Source organism: Ceratotherium simum, chromosome 13, assembly GCF_057802395.1.
Source record: "Ceratotherium simum simum isolate JZ-2026a chromosome 13, ASM5780239v1, whole genome shotgun sequence".
NCBI classification, from domain to species: Eukaryota; Metazoa; Chordata; class Mammalia; order Perissodactyla; family Rhinocerotidae; genus Ceratotherium; species Ceratotherium simum.
Genome location: NC_141912.1, coordinates 21,289,782 through 21,312,389, shown reverse-complemented (window position 1 = coordinate 21,312,389; position 22,608 = coordinate 21,289,782). Strand labels below are relative to the sequence as shown.

The 22,608-nt window shown below is 38.7% G+C and overlaps 2 long non-coding RNA genes across 4 annotated transcripts in view; one reads left to right on the top strand and one right to left on the bottom strand.

Annotated features, from left to right (window-relative positions):
- Positions 1 to 1,642: 1,642 nt before the first annotated feature.
- Positions 1,643 to 22,608, bottom strand: part of LOC147915388 (uncharacterized) — a 68,924-nt gene continuing 47,958 nt past the window's right edge. For both annotated transcript variants that reach the window (XR_015553989.1, XR_015553990.1), the window contains 3 exons: positions 18,261 to 18,314; positions 2,138 to 2,259; positions 1,643 to 1,960 (listed from right to left, as the gene is read on the bottom strand). This is a non-coding gene — a long non-coding RNA (uncharacterized LOC147915388). The remainder of the gene's footprint in view (positions 1,961 to 2,137; positions 2,260 to 18,260; positions 18,315 to 22,608) is intronic.
- Positions 14,112 to 22,608, top strand: part of LOC147915387 (uncharacterized) — a 130,229-nt gene continuing 121,732 nt past the window's right edge. For both annotated transcript variants that reach the window (XR_015553992.1, XR_015553991.1), the window contains exon 1: positions 14,112 to 14,325. This is a non-coding gene — a long non-coding RNA (uncharacterized LOC147915387). The remainder of the gene's footprint in view (positions 14,326 to 22,608) is intronic.

Here is a 22,608-nt window from a genome sequence, read left to right as displayed (position 1 = left end):
AAGCAGACAACAAGATGAGATATGAAAACTTCGCAATTAATATTTGACAGATGAATGCACAAATGAACAACTAAATTAATCACCTTTAAGATTTAACTGCAGTGAATTTCAGATCTCTAAATTACCAGGGCTCTTCTTTTCCCTTAGGGAATTTAACACTTCTTTTGTTGGAAAATACATTTATTAACATTTTGTTTGTTTAATCGTTAGCATCCAGTCTCACACCTTACACCTTCTGTAAAACACCATCTTAGCCCATCCAACAGAACTTATGTTTGTATCAGTCTCAACCCATTTATTTATGTCGAGGAAGCCGTACTGCCCTAGCTTAACCAAGCATCACTTTCTTGATGTTTTGATTATTCTAAATGTCTATCTAAACATGCAAGAGTAATCAAGTAGCATTTATAGCAAGGGCTCAGGAAAGATAAAAGATAATAAAAGCTGCATCTTGTTTAATGGAGCATGTGATGTTAACTTCTTTAGACAATGAAAAAGGGGAGGGAAAGAGAGATAAGGAAAATAAAGATTAGCTGCTTTCCTGCACCCCAAACCTCAATCTTAATACATTTATAAAAAGCCACCATCTATCAGGGTAAAGATAAATATTCAAAAATTAAGAGATGACTGATAGTTTTTTTTATTATTATTAAAGGATTTTCCAGCATTAACTAACTTGGATATAGAAGGTTAATTCATTAAGAGTAATTAAAAAGTAATTCACATTGAATTGTTTAGTGCCAAAATATAGCAGCACCCGTGTGTCAGGGATTCTCTTATACCAGTAGTTCTCAAACTAGCGTGGGGAAGAATCACTAGGAGGGCTTGGTAGTGCAGAGATTACTGGGCCCCACTCCCAGAGGTTCTGATTCAGTGGGTCTGGGGTGGGGCCAAGAATTTGCATTTCCCTGATGATGCTGATATTGCTCATCTGAGGACTGCACTTTGAGAAACACTGATAGAATAAAACCACCTAAAGAGGATGGAGAGGCTGTATCTTATTTGTCAGGACCACTTAAAAGTATGTCTTGCAGGTCCCTGCAGTTAACTCCACAATTAAAGTACTGATTATCACAAATGGCCAAACACTAAGCTATGTGTCAAATCACCGCTTAGCACAATCTTAAGTTAAAGCATCTACTGTATGTCTTGTTATCCAGCCAATAGAGAGAGTAGAGCCAAGCATTTAAAACCCTGTTTAAATAGACACAGTTACTATATCTAATCAACACAGCAGTGAGGCTTGCCAAAAACCTATAAAACTAATGGATTTGCAAGAAAATTACATCACCTTCAAATCAATGCTGGTGACACAGGTGGCATTTGTAAAAAGTAAAGAAATTGACATTAACACAGCCCATCTCTGCTGCCTGCCAATGAGTACTCCGGCTTTGTTAAGGAAAGATCTTTTCCCTTCCAAGAATTATATTTAAATCATTCTAAAATAGTGTAATGGAAAGGACCAGTGAGTGTTCTAAAAAGGCCAATTGATAGGTTGAGACTATTTGGGTTTATGTATCATAGGGCTATCCTTATCCAGCAATGGGCAAATGGTCTTTAACATCCATGGTTTCTGTTCCTGTTGAAAAAATAAATAAAAGAATTAGCCATCTAACTCAAATATCCCTTGCTCCATCACTAAAGAGGCCACAGAAATTGTGGTGCACAATGTCATGAAAAAGCAGCTAAGGACTGGAACCTGTGGCTGCATGCGTAACCTCTGCTCTGGGGACCTGTCTTACTTAGCAGATGGAATTAAAATTCTGATAAGTGCTATAAAAGGTTTGTAAGGGAGGAAATTGGTGTGTGGTCACATTGTCTGCCTTAATCCCCTTCACTTTGCACTACCCAGCTTGTTGTTAAAACCAGTCCAGGAGGAATCATTTTCACCTTGAAAACTGCAGATGTTCATGTGAAGCTTAGAAACACAGCTCTCCGGAAAATGCTTTCCTGGATAATCCTGGAGAAATGGGAAGTATGTGTTGAAAGTGCACAAGCACACACACATATACACACTTGTGTGCATGCTTGCACACAACCATCATAAAAGAGCGATATGAAATTAGCATATTTCCTAGGAAGAGATATTGCATGCTACAAATTTAATCAGCTACAAACTATTCAAGCATAGAAATACCTTATATTCCACTGAGCGCTGCACAAATGTTCCGCCAACATGAGTAGATATTGACACAGAATATTTGGATTACTTGGGTTTAGAAGTACCCGTACTGTCCACTATGAACATTTCGTCATCCCCTTTCAAAAAAAAATAATAGTTAGAGAAACCTAGAAGCATGAGCTACACAATAGAAGGACCAAGTAGGTAATGGTCTGTTTGGTTATAAGTTTTGGTATTTTACTTAGTTTATGTTGTACCTGAGGACTATAAACACAAACGAATGGGTGAGCAATACCCATAACAAAGATACTTACATATATGAGAATTCTCCCAATGACTGTTTTAGAAAGGGAGGTTTTAACAAAGGACATCCATAAATATAATTAGCTATAATATTCTTTTTTTAACAAAAGCACTATATTAGTTTGGGCTGCCATAACAAAGTACCATAGACTGGACGGCAAGCATCCAGATAAACAACAGAAATCTATTTTCTCAGTTCTGGAGGCTAGAAGTTCCAGATCAAGGTCCAGCAGGGTCAGTTTCTGGTGAAGCCTCTCTTCCTGGCTTGCAGACGGCCGCCTTCTGATATGTCCTTATGTGGTCTTTCCTTAGCACAGTGTACATGGAGAGAGCTAGATAGAGCAAGCTCTCTTGTGTCTCTTCTTACGAGGACACTAATTCTGTTGAGTCAGGGCCCCACACTTATGATCTTGTTTAACCTTAATGAGTTTCTTATTCCAACTACAACCACGCTGAGGGTTAGGACTTCAGCATGTAAATTTTGGTGGACACATACATTCAGTCCATAAGAAGCACAATTCCCATTAGCAATTAATTTACTTAGCATTCACCTGCATATTTCTCCTAATGTAATTCCTCAAAGAAAAGACAAACTATGGCTTTCAAACACATCATATTTTCAGCAGTATCTTTGTTTACTATGCTTCTAAGGTTGCCATTTGAAACTGAATGAAGAACTCTATGGCTTTTTTGGAAGTGTTGCTTCCTGCTGTAGACTGCATTAATTATTTCTGCTATGGGCCCAGGGAGGGACACTGCCATTATCTCTGTGTCATTGAGAAGAAAACAGTCACAATCCTTTCAGTCACACTCCCTCAGAAACTGAAAAAAAGCATAACATCTTTCACAGGTTTCTTTTTGAGCATCCTCTGAGCTAGAGAAACTATCTTTTTCTAAATTATATATTAATATTTTTGACATGGAAACATAAAATAGCATTTGTTGACTTTTTTCCAGTCCAAATTTCTTCTAATCATCTTAACTATGACAAAGGTGGATGATATCATTATATAATCAAATGATTGTACAATTTTCTATTTTATTAATTCAAACAAGAAGTAAAGACCCTACAGCACATTCATTTCCCCTCCCTGAGTTTAAGTTCACCTTTTGGTCACTCCCTCCTTATGTCTGAGCCTTTGATTTTCCCAATTATTTCAATGATGCACCTTCTTCTCCAATCTCACAATTAACAAATTTCCATATGCAGAAAACAATAAGCATTATGATGTCCAATACCATTCCACTTTTTTCTTTTGGTGAGGAAGATTGGCCCTGAGCTAACACCTGTTGCCAATCTTTCTCTTTTTGCTTGAGAGAAGAGTGGCCCTGAGCTAACATCTGTGCCAGTCTTCCTCTATTTTGTATGTGTGATGCCGCCACAGCATGGCTTGATGAGTGACATGTAGGAACACACCCTGGATCTGAACCTGTGAACCCCGGGCTGATGAAGCAGAGCATGCTGAACTTAACCACTGTGCCATGGGGCTGGCCCCCTTTTCCACTTCTCTGATATGGATTTGGTCTAACTTGGCCCCACCGCGGTCTGAGACAAATGTGGTAGTCATGAAGTCTCTACCCCAGCGCCACTACGTAAACCAAGGAGGTTGAGCATTGCAGTCTCAGGGACTCCATTCTCATATATTTATGCGTGAGCGGTGCCATCTGGAGCAGGACTTGGTCACTACTGCAGGCTTCTGAGAAGAACATGTAAAAACACATGAGAGAGAAGCCTGAATAAAACAATTTTTTGGAAGAATACCAAGAACCAAAGTTTGCTAAATTAATATATTCTATTGTTTTTATTTATTCTTTACAATTAACATTAACCCAAATATTTAAAAGAACCCAATACAACTTTCACAATTCTCTATCCTATGGATAATCTTTCTACGTGTGTGTATGTAGGTATTCTCTACCACAATAAGAATGAGTAAAGCAGTTTGAAGTACAGATGGGAAACTTTGAACTTGGGACATAAAGCATATACATCATCAAGTGTATGACTGAGCTAACATTTTTCTGGTTGTGAGTGTGTCAACACAAAGCAGATTGAAAACAGAGTGATAATAGTTTTCATCAGCTATATTCACACAATTCAAGCAAAGGCACAGATGGAAAACATTCCAATTGCAAAATGTTAACAGGGGTATTGAGAGGAGAAAGAGCAATTAAGTTGAGCAAGGAGCTATTTATGATTTCAGTTGCCTTATATCTTGAATTTTCTTTACCGCCATGTGGCTGTGGTTATTTCTTGAATGAGTTTTGGCCTGAAGTATCCTAATGACAGGTTTTCAATTGATGAAAAAATGACACTTTTTTTGTGAAAAAAAAATGACAATAAGATGTTGCTATCAATATAAGTGATAGAAGGCCTTTTGTTATCCTTTCATTCTTCCTAATATCCTTTGGCCCCACCTTTTTTTTGCACAATGACTGTAAATCCATCATCTTAGCCAAATGTGTCAGTCAATGGGCCAAAGTGATATGACAAAACAAACAAAAAGTTCCAGTTCTAATATACTAGATTTTAAGTTTCTTCAGCACAGGGACCAATCAATTTATTTGTACCCCAGCATCTAGCATATTGTTTCTCAAATAGTAGAAAAGAAATGCTTTTTTGAACGAATGAATGAATGTATAACATTTATGTGATTGACCAATTCAAATAAAAGATTACCGAATATATATACCCACAAAATTGTTCTAAATTTAATTTTTATTCTGTGATTCAGAAAGAACTAGGATGTTATTTCTAGTCCTAAATTAAATAGTATGAATAAAGGTAGATACAACAATCACATTTGGATTATTTTAGCTTTTGGTTATTTGGACTTCTGATGGGTACTGTAAAATTTAAGTTATCTTCTGATGGTTTTTTAAAAGCATTAAAAGCTTTCAAATTCTCCCTTTTCCTGTAAAATTGCTTAGAAGGCCTTTCTTTGTTCTTGAAGATGGTCTGGGCTTTGAGGAATGTCTCTAACAGTAAATAATAAAGATGGAGCACGTGAGGATACGTTTTTCATAAGAGCCATTGTGAATATATCACTCACGACAGCTTTTTGGTTCCTACACAAACTCCTCTCACCAAAAGAGTTATCAGTCTCACAGCCACCATGAGAATCTACCAAACCCAGATTGTTATTTTTTTTTTGTCAATTTAAGCTATATTTATAAAAAGCCAAGAACTGTAAGTTAAAAAAGAAGCTGACCTACAGGGAGGCGCTCTCAGACTGAAGAACCCCTGTTTTAGCAGCACGCTCCGTGGTCTGTCTAACTGGAATAGCTCAATAGTAGCTGTACATGTTTGGTAGGTCCTTCCACTTCTAAGACCTTTACTCGGCAAGAGCTGCAGGGATCCTTTTAATGTGGACTTTATAATAACCAATGAAGGATTAATATGGGGGGAAGAAAACTACTTTGTGGAACAATTTACAATGTATTCATTCATTCTATAAGTATTTATGGAGAGCTGCCCCCATGCCAAGAAATGTACAACTAAACATTACACCAGTAGCCTTTGTGCCTATACATAAAATGAAAAGTAAATAATGTGCGGGCATAATTGTAACTTATTAAATGAGATTGCCTCCTCACCTCGGTATTTGTAACCTTATCTAGAAGCAACAGGACAGGGGGTCCTGACCAGGGTCTTCATTCAGATCTTCCTTCATCATTATAATTCTGTGGCTATAGTTTCTGTTGTTGTTTATGAAAAACTGGCTGTGTTGTAGTGTGAAATCCTTCAAGATAATAGTGGAGCATTCTCAGTCTCTGTAATTGCAGTTCTTCAAAATTTACCCATATGTCTTCTATGCTTCTAGGATCACAACTCTTCCCTGTATCATTTTGATAGGTCTTCTGATTCCTAATTGCTATTGCCTAAATCTAAGCAATGCTTGTAACCATTAAAGGGCACAAAATCTTCTCAGTGTCTTGAAATGTTTGCAAATACATCCCAACTGCAAGTCTTCTAGACATTTACAAACCTCCTCAAATTCAGATGAAATGAAAATAACTTCTAAGATAAAAGCTCAAAGTTATTCACCCTGCATTTTTCCTTTGATCCGGGAAATAGGTCCCTTCAATCTTCATCCCTTCTCAATACCACACTCACCCTCCTCTGCAGTTGCACAAGTTGAAAGACAGATCAGACCGTTTTTGCACTCCTGTACAAGGCAAATCCCCTTTTCAGGTGAACTTTTATTCACTCATTAAGGCAAAGATTTCTTCTCTATGAGGCTATCAGCTAAACCCCAAGAATTTATAGTTTTTCTTTTTTGTTTTCCACAGTATTTATTCATATTACCGCTAAAGCACTTATCATATCCCACTGTAACTTATTTTTGTGTTTCCTTCAAGACATTATTACCCACTTGAAAGCAGAGAAGATATCTTTATATTTGCATTCCTATTGCCTAGCATAGTGACAGATACATTGTAGGTATCAGTCGTAAACATTTATAAAAAGAAAAAATGAATTAATTAAAAACATTACTTTCTACAAAAAAAAATAAAGACTATCTTACTGGGTTTTGCTGCTTAATTGTTTCATGCCTTTTACATATGGAATACATTAGCAACTAAAAGGGAAAGGGCAAACATTGATTTTTAATTAAAAAATCATGATGGGATAAGAGTTAAGAAATTTTAGTTTGACTTTGAATATCACTGTGGAGTTCAGAATGCAATCGCAGTTCAGACAATGAAATGTCTTCATATTTTGCACTTGGCAGTCAAGCAAATGTGAAGATTAGGTGACTGACTGTCCCACTTCCCTCAGGTTCTTTTGACAAATCTGGCCAGACCACACAATCTCATGGATCCACACTGACCAATCCAAGTTAACCAGTGGGCTAAAGCAAATGGCTGGCTGCTTGCTCAAAAGTTGGTAAATGCAGACTATGTTACTTTCCCACTGATATCCATGAAAAATTGGTTAAATTAAATGCAGCTCTTTTAAGAGTGTATAATATTTTCCACCACATTTCTCATTCTTAGAATGTGCTGAAAGACACCTGATGACATTTGCAGCCTACCTAAATATGGTGATTTAGTAGTTTGAAATGAAGAGTCAATATAATACTGCTTGCAGCTTGGGACAAATATTTTCTGCAAATATAAAATTTGCTGCTTTGTGTGGGAGGAGAATATTTTAGAAGATTGTCAACTGAATTATGTTGGCTGATATTCACTTTGTTTTCAACTGTGGGCATAAACAAATGAACAGATTTATTCCTTCTGTCACCATTACCCTGACATAAGTCATAAGACTCTAAAAAAGAACTTAGCATTTGCAAGAGTGTATTTTAGAATATGAATATTATACCTTATTTTTAAAGATTTTATACTAATTGGAGGTTTGGGGATCGTGTGACTCTGGAGGTATATGAACATATCAGGAGCTCTTCATGTCATGGACACTGCCTGGGATATATTTTCACTCACAATTCAGTCAACAAATACAAAAAAAATGCAAAAAAAAAAAAAATGCAAAAGGATTCTCCACCACTTTTGGATATCTTTTATGGAACAATTTGGGTAGATGCTCTAAATATATTATAAATATCATTTTACTGCCTCTGGGTTCTGAATAGAATGTTCAAGCACTATTAGATTTTAACATTTTTTGCCACTTCTGAGCTCGTTCATGGCCATTTTTCTTAATCCTCTCTTTTTTTTTTTTTTTTTTTTATTGCAGTAATATTGGTTTATAACATTGCAAAAATTTCAGGTGTACATCATTGTACTTCTATTTCTGCATGGACTACATCATGTTCACCACCAAAATACTAATTACAACCCATCACCACACACATGTACCGAATTATCCCTTTCACCCTCCCCCCTCCCCCCTTCCCCTCTGGTAACCACCAATCCAATCTCTGTCCCTATGTGTTTGTTTATTGTTGTTATTATCTACTACTTAATGAAGGAAATCATACGGTATTTGGCCTTCTCCCTCTGACTTATTTCACTTTGCATTATACCCTCAATGTCCATCCATGTTGTCACAAATGGCTGGATTTCGTCATTTCTTATGGCTGAGTAGTATTCCATTGTGTATATATACCACAGCTTCTTTATCCATTCGTCCCTTGATGGGCACTTAGGTTGCTTCCAAGTCTTGGCTATTGTGAATAAGGCTGCAATGAACACAGGGGTGCATGTACCTTTGCAAATTGGTGTTTTCAAGTTCTTTGGATAAATACCCAACAGTGGAATAGCTGGATCATATGGTAGTTCTATCCTTGATTTTTGAGGAATCTCCATACTGTTTTCCATAGTGGCTGCACCAGTTTGCACTCCCACCAGCAGTGTATGAGAGTTCCCTTCTCTCCACATCCTCTCCAACACATGTTGTTTCCTGTCTTGTTAATTATAGCCATTCTGACAGGCGTGAGGTGATATCTCATTGTAGTTTTGATTTGCATTTCCCTGATAGTTAGTGATTTTGAACATCTTTTCATGTGTCTGTTGGCCATCTGTATATCTTCTTTGGAGAAATGTCTGTTCAGGTCTTTTGCCCATTTTTTAATTGGGTTGGTAGTTTTTGTTGTTGAGATGCATGAGTTCTTTATATATTTTGGAGATTAAGCCCTTATCAGATGTATGGTTTGCAAATATCTTCTCCCAATTGTTAGGTTGTCTTTTCGTTTTGTTGATGGTTTCCTTTGCTGTGCAGAAGCTTTTTAGTTTGATGTAGTCCCATTTGTTTATTTTTTCTATTGTTTCTCTTGCCCGGTCAGATGTGGTGTTTGAAAAGATGTTGCTAAGACCGATGTCGAAGAGCGTACTGCCTATGTTTTCTTCTAGAACGTTCACAGTTTCAGGTCTTACATTCAAGTCTTTAATCCATTTGGAGTTAATTTTTGTGTATGGTGTAAGGTAAGGATCTACTTTCATTTTTTTGCATATGGCTATCCAGTTTTCCCAACACCATTTGTTGAAGAGACTTTCTTTTCCCCATTGTATGTTCTTGGCTCCTTTGTCAAAGATTAGCTGTCCATAGATGTGTGGGTTTATTTCTGGGCTTTCGATTCTATTCCATTGATCTGTGTGTCTGTTTTTGTGCCAGTACCGTGCTGTTTTGGTTACTATAGCTTTGTAGTATATTTTGATATCAGGGAGTGTGATACCTCCAGCTTTGTTCTTTTTTCTCAGGATTCCTTTAGCTATTCGGGGTCTTTTGTTGTTCCATATGAATTTTAGGATTCTTTGTTCTATTTCTGTGAAAAATGTTGTTGGAACTTTGATAGGGATTGCATTGAATCTATAGATGGCTTTAGGAAGTATGGACATCTTAACTATGTTAATTCTTCCAATCCAAGAGCACGGAATATCTTTCCATTTCTTTGTGTCTTCTTCAATTTCTTTCAGAAATGTTTTATAGTTTTCGTGTACAGATCTTTTACCTCTTTGGTTAAATTTATTCCTAGGTATTTTATTCTTTTTGTTGCAATTGTAAATGGGATGGTATTCTTAATTTCTCTTTCTGCTACTTCATTGTTAGTGTACAGAAATGCAACTGATTTTTGTATGTTGATTTTGTATCCTGCAACTTTACCATATTCGTTTATTACTTCTAAAAGTTTTCTGGTGGATTCTTTGGGGTTTTCTATATATAAAATCATGTCATCTGCAAATAGTGACAGTTTCACTTCTTCCTTTCCAATTTGGATCCCTTTTATTTCTTTCTCTTGCCTGATTGCTCTGGCTAGGACTTCCAATACTATGTTAAATAGGAGTGGTGACAGTGGGCATCCTTGTCTGGTTCCTGTTCTTAGAGGGATAGCTTTCAGTTTTTCACCATTGAGGATGATATTAGCTGTGGGTTTGTCATATATGGTCTTTATTATGTTGAGGTACTTTCCTTCTATACCCATTTTATTCAGAGTTTTTATCATAAATGGATGCTGGATCTTGTCAAATGCTTTCTCTGCATCTATTGAAATGATCATGTGATTTTTGTTCTTCATTTTATTAATGTGGTGTATTACGTTGATTGATTTGCGAATGTTAAACCATCCCTGCATCCCTGGAATAAATCCCACTTGATCATGGTGTATAATCTTTTTAACGTATTGTTGTATGCGATTTGCTAGTATTTTGTTGAGGATTTTCGCATCGATGTTCATCAGTGATATTGGCCTGTAATTTTCTTTTTTGTGTTGTCCTTGTCTGGTTTTGGTATCAGGGTAATGTCAGCTTCGTAGAATGAGTTAGGAGCTTCCCCCTCCTCAATTTTTGGAAGAGTTTGAGAAGGATAGGTATTAAGTCTTCTTTGAATGTTTGGTAGAATTCACCAGGGAAGCCGTCTGGTCCTGGACTTTTATTTTTGGGGAGGTTTTTGATTACTGTTTCGATCTCCTTACTGGTGATTGGTCTATTCAAATTCTCCACTTCTTCTTGATCCAGTTTTGGAAGGTTGTATGATTCTAAGAATTTATCCATTTCTTCCAGATTGTCGAATTGGTTGGCATATAGTTTTTCATAGTATTCTCTTATAATCTTTTGTATTTCTGAGGTGTCTGTTGTAACCTCTCCTCTTTCATTTCTGATTTTACTTATTTGTGCCTTCTCTCTTTTTTTCTTGGTGAGTCTAGCTAAAGGTTTGTCTATTTTGTTGATCTTTTCAAAGAACCAGCTCTTGGTTTTATTAATTTTTTCTATTGTTTTTTTGGTCTCTATTTCATTTATTTCTGCTCTGATTTTTATTATTTCCCTTCTTCTACTGATTTTGGGCTTTGTTTGTTCTTCTTTTTCCAGTTCCTTTAGGTGCATTTTTAGATTGTTTATTTGAGATTTTTCTTGTTTGTTGAGATAGGCCTGTATCGCTATAAACTTCCCTCTTAGAACCGCTTTTGCTGTATCCCATAAATTCTGGCATGTCGTATTTTCATTTTCGTTTGTCTCCAGGTATTTTTATTTCTTCTTTGATTTCTTCATTAACCCAGTCGTTGTTCAGTAGCATTTTGTTTAATCTCCATGTATTTGTGGCTTTTCTGATTTTCTTCCTATAGTTGATTTCTAGTTTCATACCGTTGTGGTCAGAAAAGATGCTTGGTATTATTTCAATCTTCTTAAATTTATGGAGACTTGTTTTGTGGCCTAATATGTGATCAATCTTGGAGAATGTTCCATGTGCATTTGAAAAGAACGTGTATTCTTCGGTTTTTGGATGGAATGCTCTGTATATATCTACTAGGTCCATCTGTTCTAGTGTGTCGTTTAAGGCCAATGTTTCCTTATTGATCTTCTGTTTGGATGATCTATCTGTTGGTGTAAGTGGAGTGTTAAAGTCCCCTACTATTATTGTGTTGCTGTCTATTTCTGTTTTTATGTCTGTTAATAATTGCTTTATATATTTAGGTGCACCTACATTGGGTGCGTAGATATTTACAAGTGTTATATCCTCTTGTTGGATTGTTCCCTTGATCATTATGTAATGCCCTTCTTTGTCTCTTTTTACAGTTTTTGTTTTAAAGTCTATTTTGTCTGATATGAGTACTGCTACCCCAGCTTTCTTTTCATTGCCATTTGCGTGGAGTATCTTTTTCCATCCCTTCACTTTCAGTTTGTGAGTGTCTTTAGGTCTGAAGTGTGTCTCTTGTATGCAGCATATATATGGGTCTTGTTTTTTTATCCAGTCAGCCACCCTATGCCTTTTAATTGGGGCATTTAGTCCATTGACGTTTAAAGTAGCTATTGATAAGTATGTACTTACTGCCATTTTTTAACTTTTTTATTTTTTTTTCCTCAGTGTTTAAGTAGTCCTTCTCTGTTCCTTACTTCTTCTATACAGAATTGATGGTCACTTTAGTTTGACCTCTGTCTGAAAGCTGTACTCTTAACTACTCTCCTCCCTCCTTTTATGTTTTTGATATCATATCTAACCTCTTTTTTGTGCATTTGTATCCATTACGTTCTAATCATTGAAATAGATAATTTTTCCTATTTGTGGTCTTCTCTTTTCCCCTAAATCAGTCCCTTTAACATTTCTTGTAACACTGGTTTCTTGGTGACAAACTCCTTTAATTTTTGCTTATCTGGGAAAATTTTGATCTCTCCTTCCATTTTGAACGATAACCTTGCCGGGTAGAGTATTCTTGGCTGTAAGTTTTTTCCTTTTAGCACTTTAAATATATCGTGCCATTCTCTTCTAGCCTGTAAGGTTTCTGCTGAGAAGTCAGCTGATAGCCTTATGGGGTTTCCTTTGTATGTAACTTGACATTCTCTTGCGGCTTTTAGGATTCTCTCTTTATCTTTAATTCTGGACATTTTGATTATGATGTGTCTTGGTGTGGGCCTCTTTGGGTTTATCTTGTTTGGGGCTCTCTGTGCCTCCTGTACCTGGATGTCTGTTTCCTTCCTTAGGTTAGGGAAGTTTTCATCTATTATTTCTTGAAATAGATTCTCTGCCCCCTTGTCTCGCTCTTCTCCTTCCGGGACACCTATAACACGGATGTTAGTGCGCTTGATGTTGTCCCAGAGGTCCCTTAGACTGTCCTCACTCTTTTTAATTCTTTTCTCTTTTACCTGTTCACCTTGGGTAATTTCTTCTAGTCTTTCTTCCAGCTCACAGATCCGTTCTTCTGTATCCTCTACTCTGCTTTTGAGTCCCTCTAATGAGTTTTTCATTTCCAGTATTGTATTCTTCATTTCTGATTGGTTCTTTTTTATATCTTCCATTTCTTTGTTGACATTCTCACTGAGTTCATCTATTCTTCTCCCCAGATCAGTGAGCATCCTTAACACTCTTAGTTTGAACTCTCTGTCAGGTAGGTTGCTCATTTCTGTTTCACTTAGTTCCTTTTCTGGGGTTTTGTCCTGTTCCCTTACTTGGAATGTATTCTTTTGCCTCCTCATTTTGCCTCTTTCCCCGTGCTTGTGTCTACGTATTAGGTAGGTCAGCTACGTCTCCTGCTCTTGGATAGGTGACCTCATGTAAGTGATGGCTTAGGAGGCTTCCAGTGTGCTTCCCTCAGTTCTCAATGTTCCAGGGGTGGCCCCTATGTGGGCTACGTGTGTCCTTCTATTGTGGCCTGTTAGCTCTCCCTATAGGCGCCCAGGGAGGCTGAGTTATGCTCCTGGCCAGCTGTTGTAATGCTCAGCTGCTTGTAGTTGTTGTGGGCCCTTCAGTCTCTTTATCAGGTGTGGGGAGCCCCAGCACAGTTGGCTGTAAGTTCTAATACCACATTTGTGTTGCAGTATTTCTTTTAAGTGAGTAGGCCCCCAGTGTGGCAGGTTGTTAGGCTCAGGGCCTTAGAATTGCTGTAAACCTCTAGCCTATTAGGTCTCTTGTCAGCTCTCTGAGGATTCCAGCTGGGTGGGGCTGGCCTCAGGCACAGGAGCACCCAATTGTTTCAGGCTTTGGAAGGTGGGGCAAACCTCCTATGTGGGTCTTTGAGAAGCACAAGTCTTCTGCAGCTGACAAGCCCTGCCGCCCAGAGGTCCACACACACAGTCAACACAGTCCTGCCCCGTGTGAGCGTCCCGACCTCCCCAAGTGGACCCAGTCTCTCCACGGCGGGAGCCCCACACACTCCGCCACCACCCCACACTCTCCACCCGCTCCTTGTGCACACCCTGCCCCGCTCAAGTCAGCTCAGTTGCCAGGCTGCAGAAAATCCAGTCACCAATCTATGCAGGCCCACACGTTGCCTGAGGGCTTGTTGTTAGGTGGGGCCAGTCTCTAGGGTGGGCTGCCTGCCTTGGCTGAGCTGGATTAAATCGGTGCTCTAGCGGGTGGAGCAGACCCTGGGCTAGCAGGTCTCAGGGAAAACTCCAATGGCGTCTGTGTCAGCACGCTCACACCAGGCCACAACAATGGCCGCCGCCAATGTCCCAGTCCCTGGAGAGGTCTCACCCCTCACCGAGATGCACTCAGGGCCTATTAGGTGAGTCTCTTGTCACCAAAGCAGTGTGCACCTTTCTTTCTGGTGATTTTAGGATGCTTTCTGGAACGGGTGAGTTTGTGCGCGGGCCCTTTAAGAGCCAGTTTTAGTTTCTTTGTGAACCGGGTTTTCTGGGGGTGCTCCCCAATGCTTTAGTAGCAGGCAAGGTCAGATATTATGCCACTGGTGTAGATTGTGCTGGGTCCACAAAATGCCCACAGCGGGGGTGCTCCCCGGCTCAGGGCCCCGCGCCTCCAGGGAGGCTGCGTACCTGTGGGCTGCTCCCGGGCGGCCGTGACGCTGGCGGCTTGTGAAGGCGGCGTTTTCCTCTCCGGAAGGGAGTCTCTGCCTCTTCCACCCTAGTTAGGATTGTCCGTTGTTGCAGGAGTTCCTCTCATCCAGTTTTCAGTTCTGTCTCAGGGGTAATTTTTCCACGAGTAGTTGTAAATTGGCTGTGTCCACGGGAGGAGGTGAGTTCAGAGTCTGCCTACGCCGCCATCTTGACTCCCCCTTAATCCTCTCTTTATACTTTATATTGACATAGTTCTCCATCCTATGCACATATTATGGACATCTAGGGACAAGAATAGGCTAGCCTTGGGAAGAGGCATCATCTTCAAGTTGAGATGTATATTGCTATTGACGGTTGAAACTGCAAAAATAAAGTTCAAAGGAGTGTACAAAAAAAGGATGGGTGAGAAGAAAAGCTAGGTTGAAGCACAATCCCAAGGCCATGTAAACACTGTTATTTGGCAGGGTGTCATAGTGATTCAGAAGCAGGGCACTGGACCCATATCAGCTGGCTTCCAATCCCCACTGTGCCTCTCTCTCTGCATCAATTTTCTCATATATAAAATGGAGATAATAATAATAACCATGTAGTTGTTGGAAAAATTAAATAAGTAAATAAATGCAAAATGTGCCCTAGAAAAATAAGTCCTCAATTAATATGGTTATTATTAGCTTTAAAAAGCTAAATAAGAATTGGAAAAACGCACAATGTATTTTTTGATACTTTGTAAATGCATGTAATTGAACAAAAAGATTAAAAATACATAAAAGCAGGGCCGGCCCGGTGGCGCAAGCGGTGAAGTGCTCATGCTCCACTGCAGTGGCCCGGGGTTCGCCGGTTCGGATCCCGGGTGCCGACTGACGCACTACTTGTTAAGCCATGCTGTGACAGCATCCCATATAAAGTAGAGGAAGATGGGCACAGTTGTTAGCCCAGGGCCAGTCTTCCTCAGCAAAAAAAGAGGAGGCTTGGCATTGGATGTTAGCTCAGGGCTGGTCTTCCTCACAAAATAAAATAAAAAATAAAATAAATAAATACTGAAAAAAATAATAATACATAAAAGCATGTACTTTAGAGTATATGATCATAATTTTAATAATGTACTTTAGATAACTGGCCATCATTCACTTAAGAAATATTATTGTGTACTTACTATGCACCAGACATTGTGAGGTGTTAAAAGACATGGTCCCTATCTCCCACCAAGTGTCTTATGCGGAAGGGAAAAGATGAACACCAAGAAGAATACAATGTCTAAATGCTATGGTACAGATGAGAGGAAGGGACTTTCCAGGCAATTTAGCATATGTTCCAGACTATAGAGTAGAGAGACAATAAATGACAAAAAGCCTTCAACTCCATATTAAGTAGTTTGACTTTTAACCTTAGTAACGGAGCATTTGAAGAATGTTTTTCAGTTCATTGCCTACACTGGGGGAAATGAATGGAGAAGGACATAGGTGAAGGCAGGGAAACCACTTAGTTTTCCATTTCAGTAATCCATAATCTAGGAGAGAGCTGATTGGTCTAAACTAAAGCAGTAGAGGTGAGATAATGAACAGGCAGAAGATTTGGGAGACATTAAGACGAAAGAATAGGGCCGGCCCCGTGGCTTAGCGGTTAAGTGCGTGCGCTCCGCTACTGGCAGCCCGAGTTCAGATCCGGACTCGTACCGATGCACCGCTTGTCCGGCCATGCTAAGGCCGAGTCCCACATGCAGCAACTAGAAGGATGTGCAGCTGTGACATGCAACTATCTACTGGGGCTTTGGGGGAAAAATAAATAAATAAAATTATTAAACAAAAAAAAGACGAAAGAATATATATAGAATTGTTATCCCAATTGGATTGAAAAGTTAAAGGAGATGGAAAAGTAAAGAATACATCCCTGAGTTATCTGATTTAGTCAACTGAGTGGATGAATATGTCATTCATCAAGATGAAGAACATCGAAAGATTAGGTAGAATTAGGTAAGAAGGTGCTGTCTCCAGATTTGCATCTATTTAGGAAGACATTCATATGTAAATTCCTGCAAAAGAAGTTTAGTTGACAGTAAAACATATTTGTCTATTACATAGACGAGAAGTCTGGGTTAGAAATGTAGATTTGGGAGTTATAAAAATGAGAGTTGCAGCCATGAAAGCCACATTTTCACTCAAAGGGAACGGGGGGAATGGAATGGAATGAAAACAAAGGCTAATCATGGAATCCTGAGGCACATCAACATTTAACAGATAGAAACAGGAACCTGCTGAGAATTTCCAAGAGCAGCTACAGGAGAACCAGAACAAAGCGGTGTCTGACACCAAAGGAAGAGGAGTTACAAGAAGGAGAAGCTGTTCTCCGGGAACAAATTCAGCAGAGAAGGCTAGGAGGTTGAAGACACGCTCTTTGACATTAGCATCTGAAAAGTCATTGACAATTTTGGTACAGTGTCCAAGTGAGGCGGCAGAGGTGTGTGTTCACAGGGAAAGAGTAGAAATGCGGAAGTGATGGGAGTGTGGGGGTGCAGGTTGCTCTTTATAGAAGTTTGGCAGAGTAACAGCTAAAGGGAGATGTATGGCCTACTGAGATTTTTGTTTCTATTTTTCTTCTGGCTCTTAGATTCAGGGGATTTGAACATGTTTGCCTGCTAAGAGGGATAGCCTTATGTGAGAAGAGTGGACAATTTTTGGAGCAAAATGCAATAGGATCCAGACACTAGAAGTACAGATATAGGAAATGAGAGGATGATGGTTTTGAGGACAGTTTGCTGGAGATGGGTGGCAGTTTGAGGTGTTGCCGACTGACTTTCTCTATGAAAAAGGAAAAGGATGGTTATCTATGGAGATTGATGATGAAGGAATGAAATAGAGGATTTGAAAGGAGAGTTGACTAAAATAGTCAATGTAAAGAAGAAGAAAAAGAACTGATGAAGAAAGAATTGCTGGTTGCCATCCCCAGCCCAGATGGGATGGCTTTGTCTTGGTGGCACCAATCCTCATGCTAGACTAGAAGCCAGCTCTTACTTGTACACCTGGGAGTCTAATGAAGAAGGTGCAACAAAGCAATTTGCAAGCTATGTGAGCCTTGGGATGCTTGACAAAGGTTGTATAAATGGAACTGCTTTGAGGTGCAGAATATATACCGTGTAGCAGAGTAAACACCTTGGTGTAGGGGGCTAAGAATTTGGGCATTGCTCTTGTGGAGTAAACCACATGGCCTCCACCGTGTAGACACCCCTGAGCGATCTCAGAAGAGCTACGGCTGAGTCTACCCAGGCTCCGCCTTATGGTAGTGTAAGACTTATGGCACACAAGCCTTTCTTGGAAGACACCGATTGTTCCTGCCTCAAACAGATTTCTTCATTTTTGAAGGCAGGTAAGGCCACCAGGCCTTAACCCCAGTGAGTTGTTATAGGCATCATATTAACTCTCTAGTGACAGTCAATCTAATAATATTTTTAAAGGATGAATTTAAAATAGGATGAAGCCTTGTAAAATTATCATAATCACTTGTAGACTGGTCTCGTTCTATGTCTCTCAGTCAGAAAAGTCTGGATGTTCAGATACACCAGGTTGTATGCTTTGCTTTGTTATTAAATTATATTTCAGATTCATATTTTTTCAGTTTTCTTAAACATATTTATAAAATTTATTGCACTCACCATTTTTGTTGTTCAACAAAAGGCAGCATCTTCAGTGGAGACAGGAACAGAACACTAAGGGAATAGATGAATCCTAGGTTAGAGTCCGGGTCTACCACTTATTAATGTGTATCATCTAACCAGCCATGTAACCCCTCAAGCCTCAGATTTCTTCCTTTTATAAAAAAGAAGGTTTGACTAGATATCATTATAATTTGCAGTTCTAAAATACTTTATAAGGTAGAAATTTTACTTTGTCACGGTCAATTTGAAGTGTAGCATTGAAAGTCAAACAGCCAAGAACACATGCAATCAGGGCAGGTAACAGGCTGTGCCCATGTATTCTAGAAGCCTAATACTGACACCAGAGTTTTTACACTGCAGCAGCATAATCGTTCCTACCAGCATGTTCCATTAAAGCTTGACTTACTGCCAGGGAATTCACCTGCTGACATAGTAAAACTCCCAACTGGAAGCATTAACATTGCAATGTCAGATGGGGAAAAAAAAATTGTTCATAAATTCCACGAACGTGCACTGCTTTATTTGGGGTCCTAGTTGCAAACTCATTATTTATGCTGTGTACAGTAGGCCATCAACATATCCCACTGGGAAATTAGTTTGCAATTTAGAATCGTTTCAAAGTACAAGTGATTCTCAAGTCGTTTTCCGAGGTTAAATGAGAACTCTTATTGCCTTCCGTGGGCTCAGAGGGAATGTTTACTCCATGTGTTTCCTCCTCCCCCAGCTTCTGTTATACTGTCTTGATTTTTCTTTCTTAAATGCACTTCGGGGCTAAATGTCCTTTTTTCAATTTTTGAAAGCCAGGAAATGGAATGGTATTTGTTGCATTTTCTTGCTTGCTGGGACTGCTTAAGTACCTCACTTTTGATTACTGCTTTTATTCTTTGAAGACTCCTGAAAGGTTTCCATGTTCTCCAGAAACGGGATTGCTTAGCTAACACAGGAGTGATTTGGGAAGATTGGATGGCATCCACTTTAGGGTGCAGTGAATCAGAGTCATCATTCCACTCCCAGTCCAGCCTTCTCACGCCAGGGGCCAGGCCATTGGACAGGGATTCAGGCAGACTGGCTGAGAGCCGGAGTGAGCATAGTAACTCCAGTAATGTACACCGGAAGTTCAACCTTGCTTATGGGCTTATGAGCCCGTTAAGTGCAGAATGAATTATTAAGATAAAAAGGGTTCCACTGGCCCTTTCCACTTTCACAAACCCCTTTGGTTGTTTGATTCTTTCCTTTAGAACCTCCTTAGGCATTTTTTAAAATTTTATTTCAGTGGTAAAATGTGGGCATGCTCCCCAACTCCACAATCTTACCTAACCTATGAGAAACGGCTTCACGCCACCTGGTAGATAATTTATAACCTGATATTATCCTTGGGGAATAAATAGCATTATTTTAAGTGTATCATTTTACCCTTTATCATTCCAAGAAAGTAGAAAATAATCTATAGTGTGAAGATCTTGTAGGAATTTTTTTCTCTTCCTCATTTCTCAGCAAGTGTCTAAAATGCCAAGGCCGGATATTATTAGATATAATAAACCAGGATCAAATAGAAAATAAACCAAAGTTGTTAAGCCACATCAAGCGACCCCTCCCCCAACAACAAGAAGCACTAGGGTTTATCTGAAACCAAGATTTCAACATCTCCCTAATGCATTAAGAGAGTGCTTCCATAGGCACAGACCAGAAAGTATACAAAGAAGATTGAGTGTTTAGTTTCAAAATACATGAAATCACTAGCTTAAACACAGAAACTACACACAAAGAGTGCAAAGAAACAATGAAAGCAAGAGATCAACAGAATAAATATCACCTAGAAATACTAACAGTCTTAAAGGTCAGAAATCCTTGGTTAAACAAAAAGACCCATCCATTACAAACAATCAATTACACGATAACCTGAGAATACCACACTATGAATTCCCTTTAAAAGCAAAAGTTATCCAGCTAAGAGCAATTAGCTGTGTGCTCTAGAGGTAACTAAACAGAGCAGGTACCAAACAGGAAAAGAAGCTGAAAAATAAGTGCATTTAGAACTGTTTAATATTGAACTTCTAAAGCGTAGGGGAAAGGCTTTTGTTTCATGGATATCCATCCCAACGTGCCAGTGTGCCCAAGATCTTTGGAACTGCATGGAAGGAAAACAAAACCATTCACTAGATTCAATATTCTGAGTTAGTCTTTTTAGTTGAAATTGGCTTTAAATGTTTTCCTTGATTACAGATAATTCAAGTCTTTTATTACCACTATTTCAATGTGAAAATGCTTCAAAAATAATCCCTTTTTCCTTTAAGCTTTGAAAAAGCAGGTGTTGGTTTGGTTTGCTAGTGTTTTGTTTAATGTTATATACATTTTTAAAGCACCTATATTCAACTCATCTTGGCCTTTGCTTGGTGAAACAATGTTAGTTATGATTCCTGGCATATAGAAGCTTAACAAGTTTGAATATTTAAGAACACTTAAGTGAATGGTATTTATAAAGACATTTCTCATGTCTCTAACAATTCTTTTTCTTAGACTTTCATTTTGTAATTTTTACTTTTGGATAGCATACTAATTATCATTAAAGCCCTAAATCTTCTCAGGTATGGAGACAGGCTGAAACTCATTAAAACCTCCCAACTCTCAAGAACATTGCCTTATTATTAACACAACTTCAGAGATTCCTGCATTTTTTATGTTTCATTAGGTAATAGGTAGTTTACTACTAAAACTTTCCTACAATGTGGCAAAAAAAAAGCAGTAGGATATGCTCTAATGACTTTTTCATTTTCACATACATTATTTGAGCAAGAGAAGGATTAGTTCTCTAGAAGTCATGTTCCACTTCTAGCTTCTCAAAGTTATAACCTACTTTGGCTCTGTAATAGAGCCTTCCTTGGGAGGTCGATCTTAAATTGCAAAAAATAGGAATAAATATTTCTTCCTTTCCTTTCTCCCCAAAATGTTGAGCTTTGCTGAAAAGCCTTATTCTCAACCAAATACCAAAGGATGCTTCGTCCAGCTAAACTAGGATCCAAATGATTGTATAACCGAGTCCTTGAAAATAATTCCACGAAGGCAAAATACATGGTAGGCCAGTGTTTTCTAGATCACTAAAACCTCACATGATGCTATGTTTGCAGGTGAACTTTTACAAAGAGCAAACATATTATTGAAATCAATAAAAACTCAGTGACTGCAGGGCAGCAAGAAAGCTCCAGTTAGAATCATTCTCATGTCAGTGGGTTGAATGAGGGGCTGAAGAGGTTGGTGAAAGTCAAGGATCCTGTTCTTTACGTGAATATCTGTTTCAATCTAAACTACAAGCCAGAGGCTGACCTTTTGAATGCTTATTAGTATTATTATACCATCCCTCTAACCACTCACACATTTTGTTCTCAATTAAGAATGTGTAATTTCTGGGGATTATTTATTTTCATATTAGATGTAATCATACATTTTGAAAGTTTGCTTAATTGCCCTGAAATCATTCACCATGGGGAAAGGAAGAGAACAGGACACACACATCCTCTCTCTAAAACACAAATTTCCATCACCTGTGCATCCTTTCTCTCTTCAGTCCTGTGGTCAGGACACTAGAGCACAGATATTGTACACAAACTGCCTAATTATGAGGTTCTCGATAATCAAAATGATTTTTTAAAAAGACAACATAATCAGCCTCAAAACTTGCTGTTCTAGACACATAAACAGATGGCCTTGGGTCTGGAAGGAACAATGAGGTCGTAACATCTTTAGTGGCAAATTGTTGAAGCAACAAGTCGAAAGAACACAGAGAGTCCTTTTCTTCATCTGGTGTTCACAGGTTTGTCCATGTCAGCAACTCAGTCTCGAGACAGTCAAAACAGAACCCTTGGGTTGACCTCATTCTCTGCAAAGCTTGCTGCTCTGCTGCACACAGATCAACATTTTTGCAAATTTTGTCAAGTTTTATTTCTGAGGGCAGAGATCAGAGGGGAGACGAAAATGCATTGCCACAGTGATTAGCTTGGCTTCCTTTCTTTTTTTAAGTTTCTTAGAAACATGGTGGCCCTCCCAGTATAGATTTTTAAAGATCTTCTGTCTGTACGCCCTTGGAAAATGAACAAGGAAAAAAAACAACAACAAAGTGTATGTGGCACATGGCCAGACTTGGCTTTAAAAAGTTGCTAATTTTGGACTCACTTCTCTCCATTAGGGCAGTGTAAGAATTATGCACACAGGCTGAGGCTTTTCTCTGCTTAGAAAACATCTGCATTCAATTAGAAATAAGCCTGAGTGTCGTGTTAATTCTGCAGACCCAAACAAAGTCATTTTTGTTTAAACTCTTTCAGGACTGTGAGTATGAGAGGTTACAGGAGAA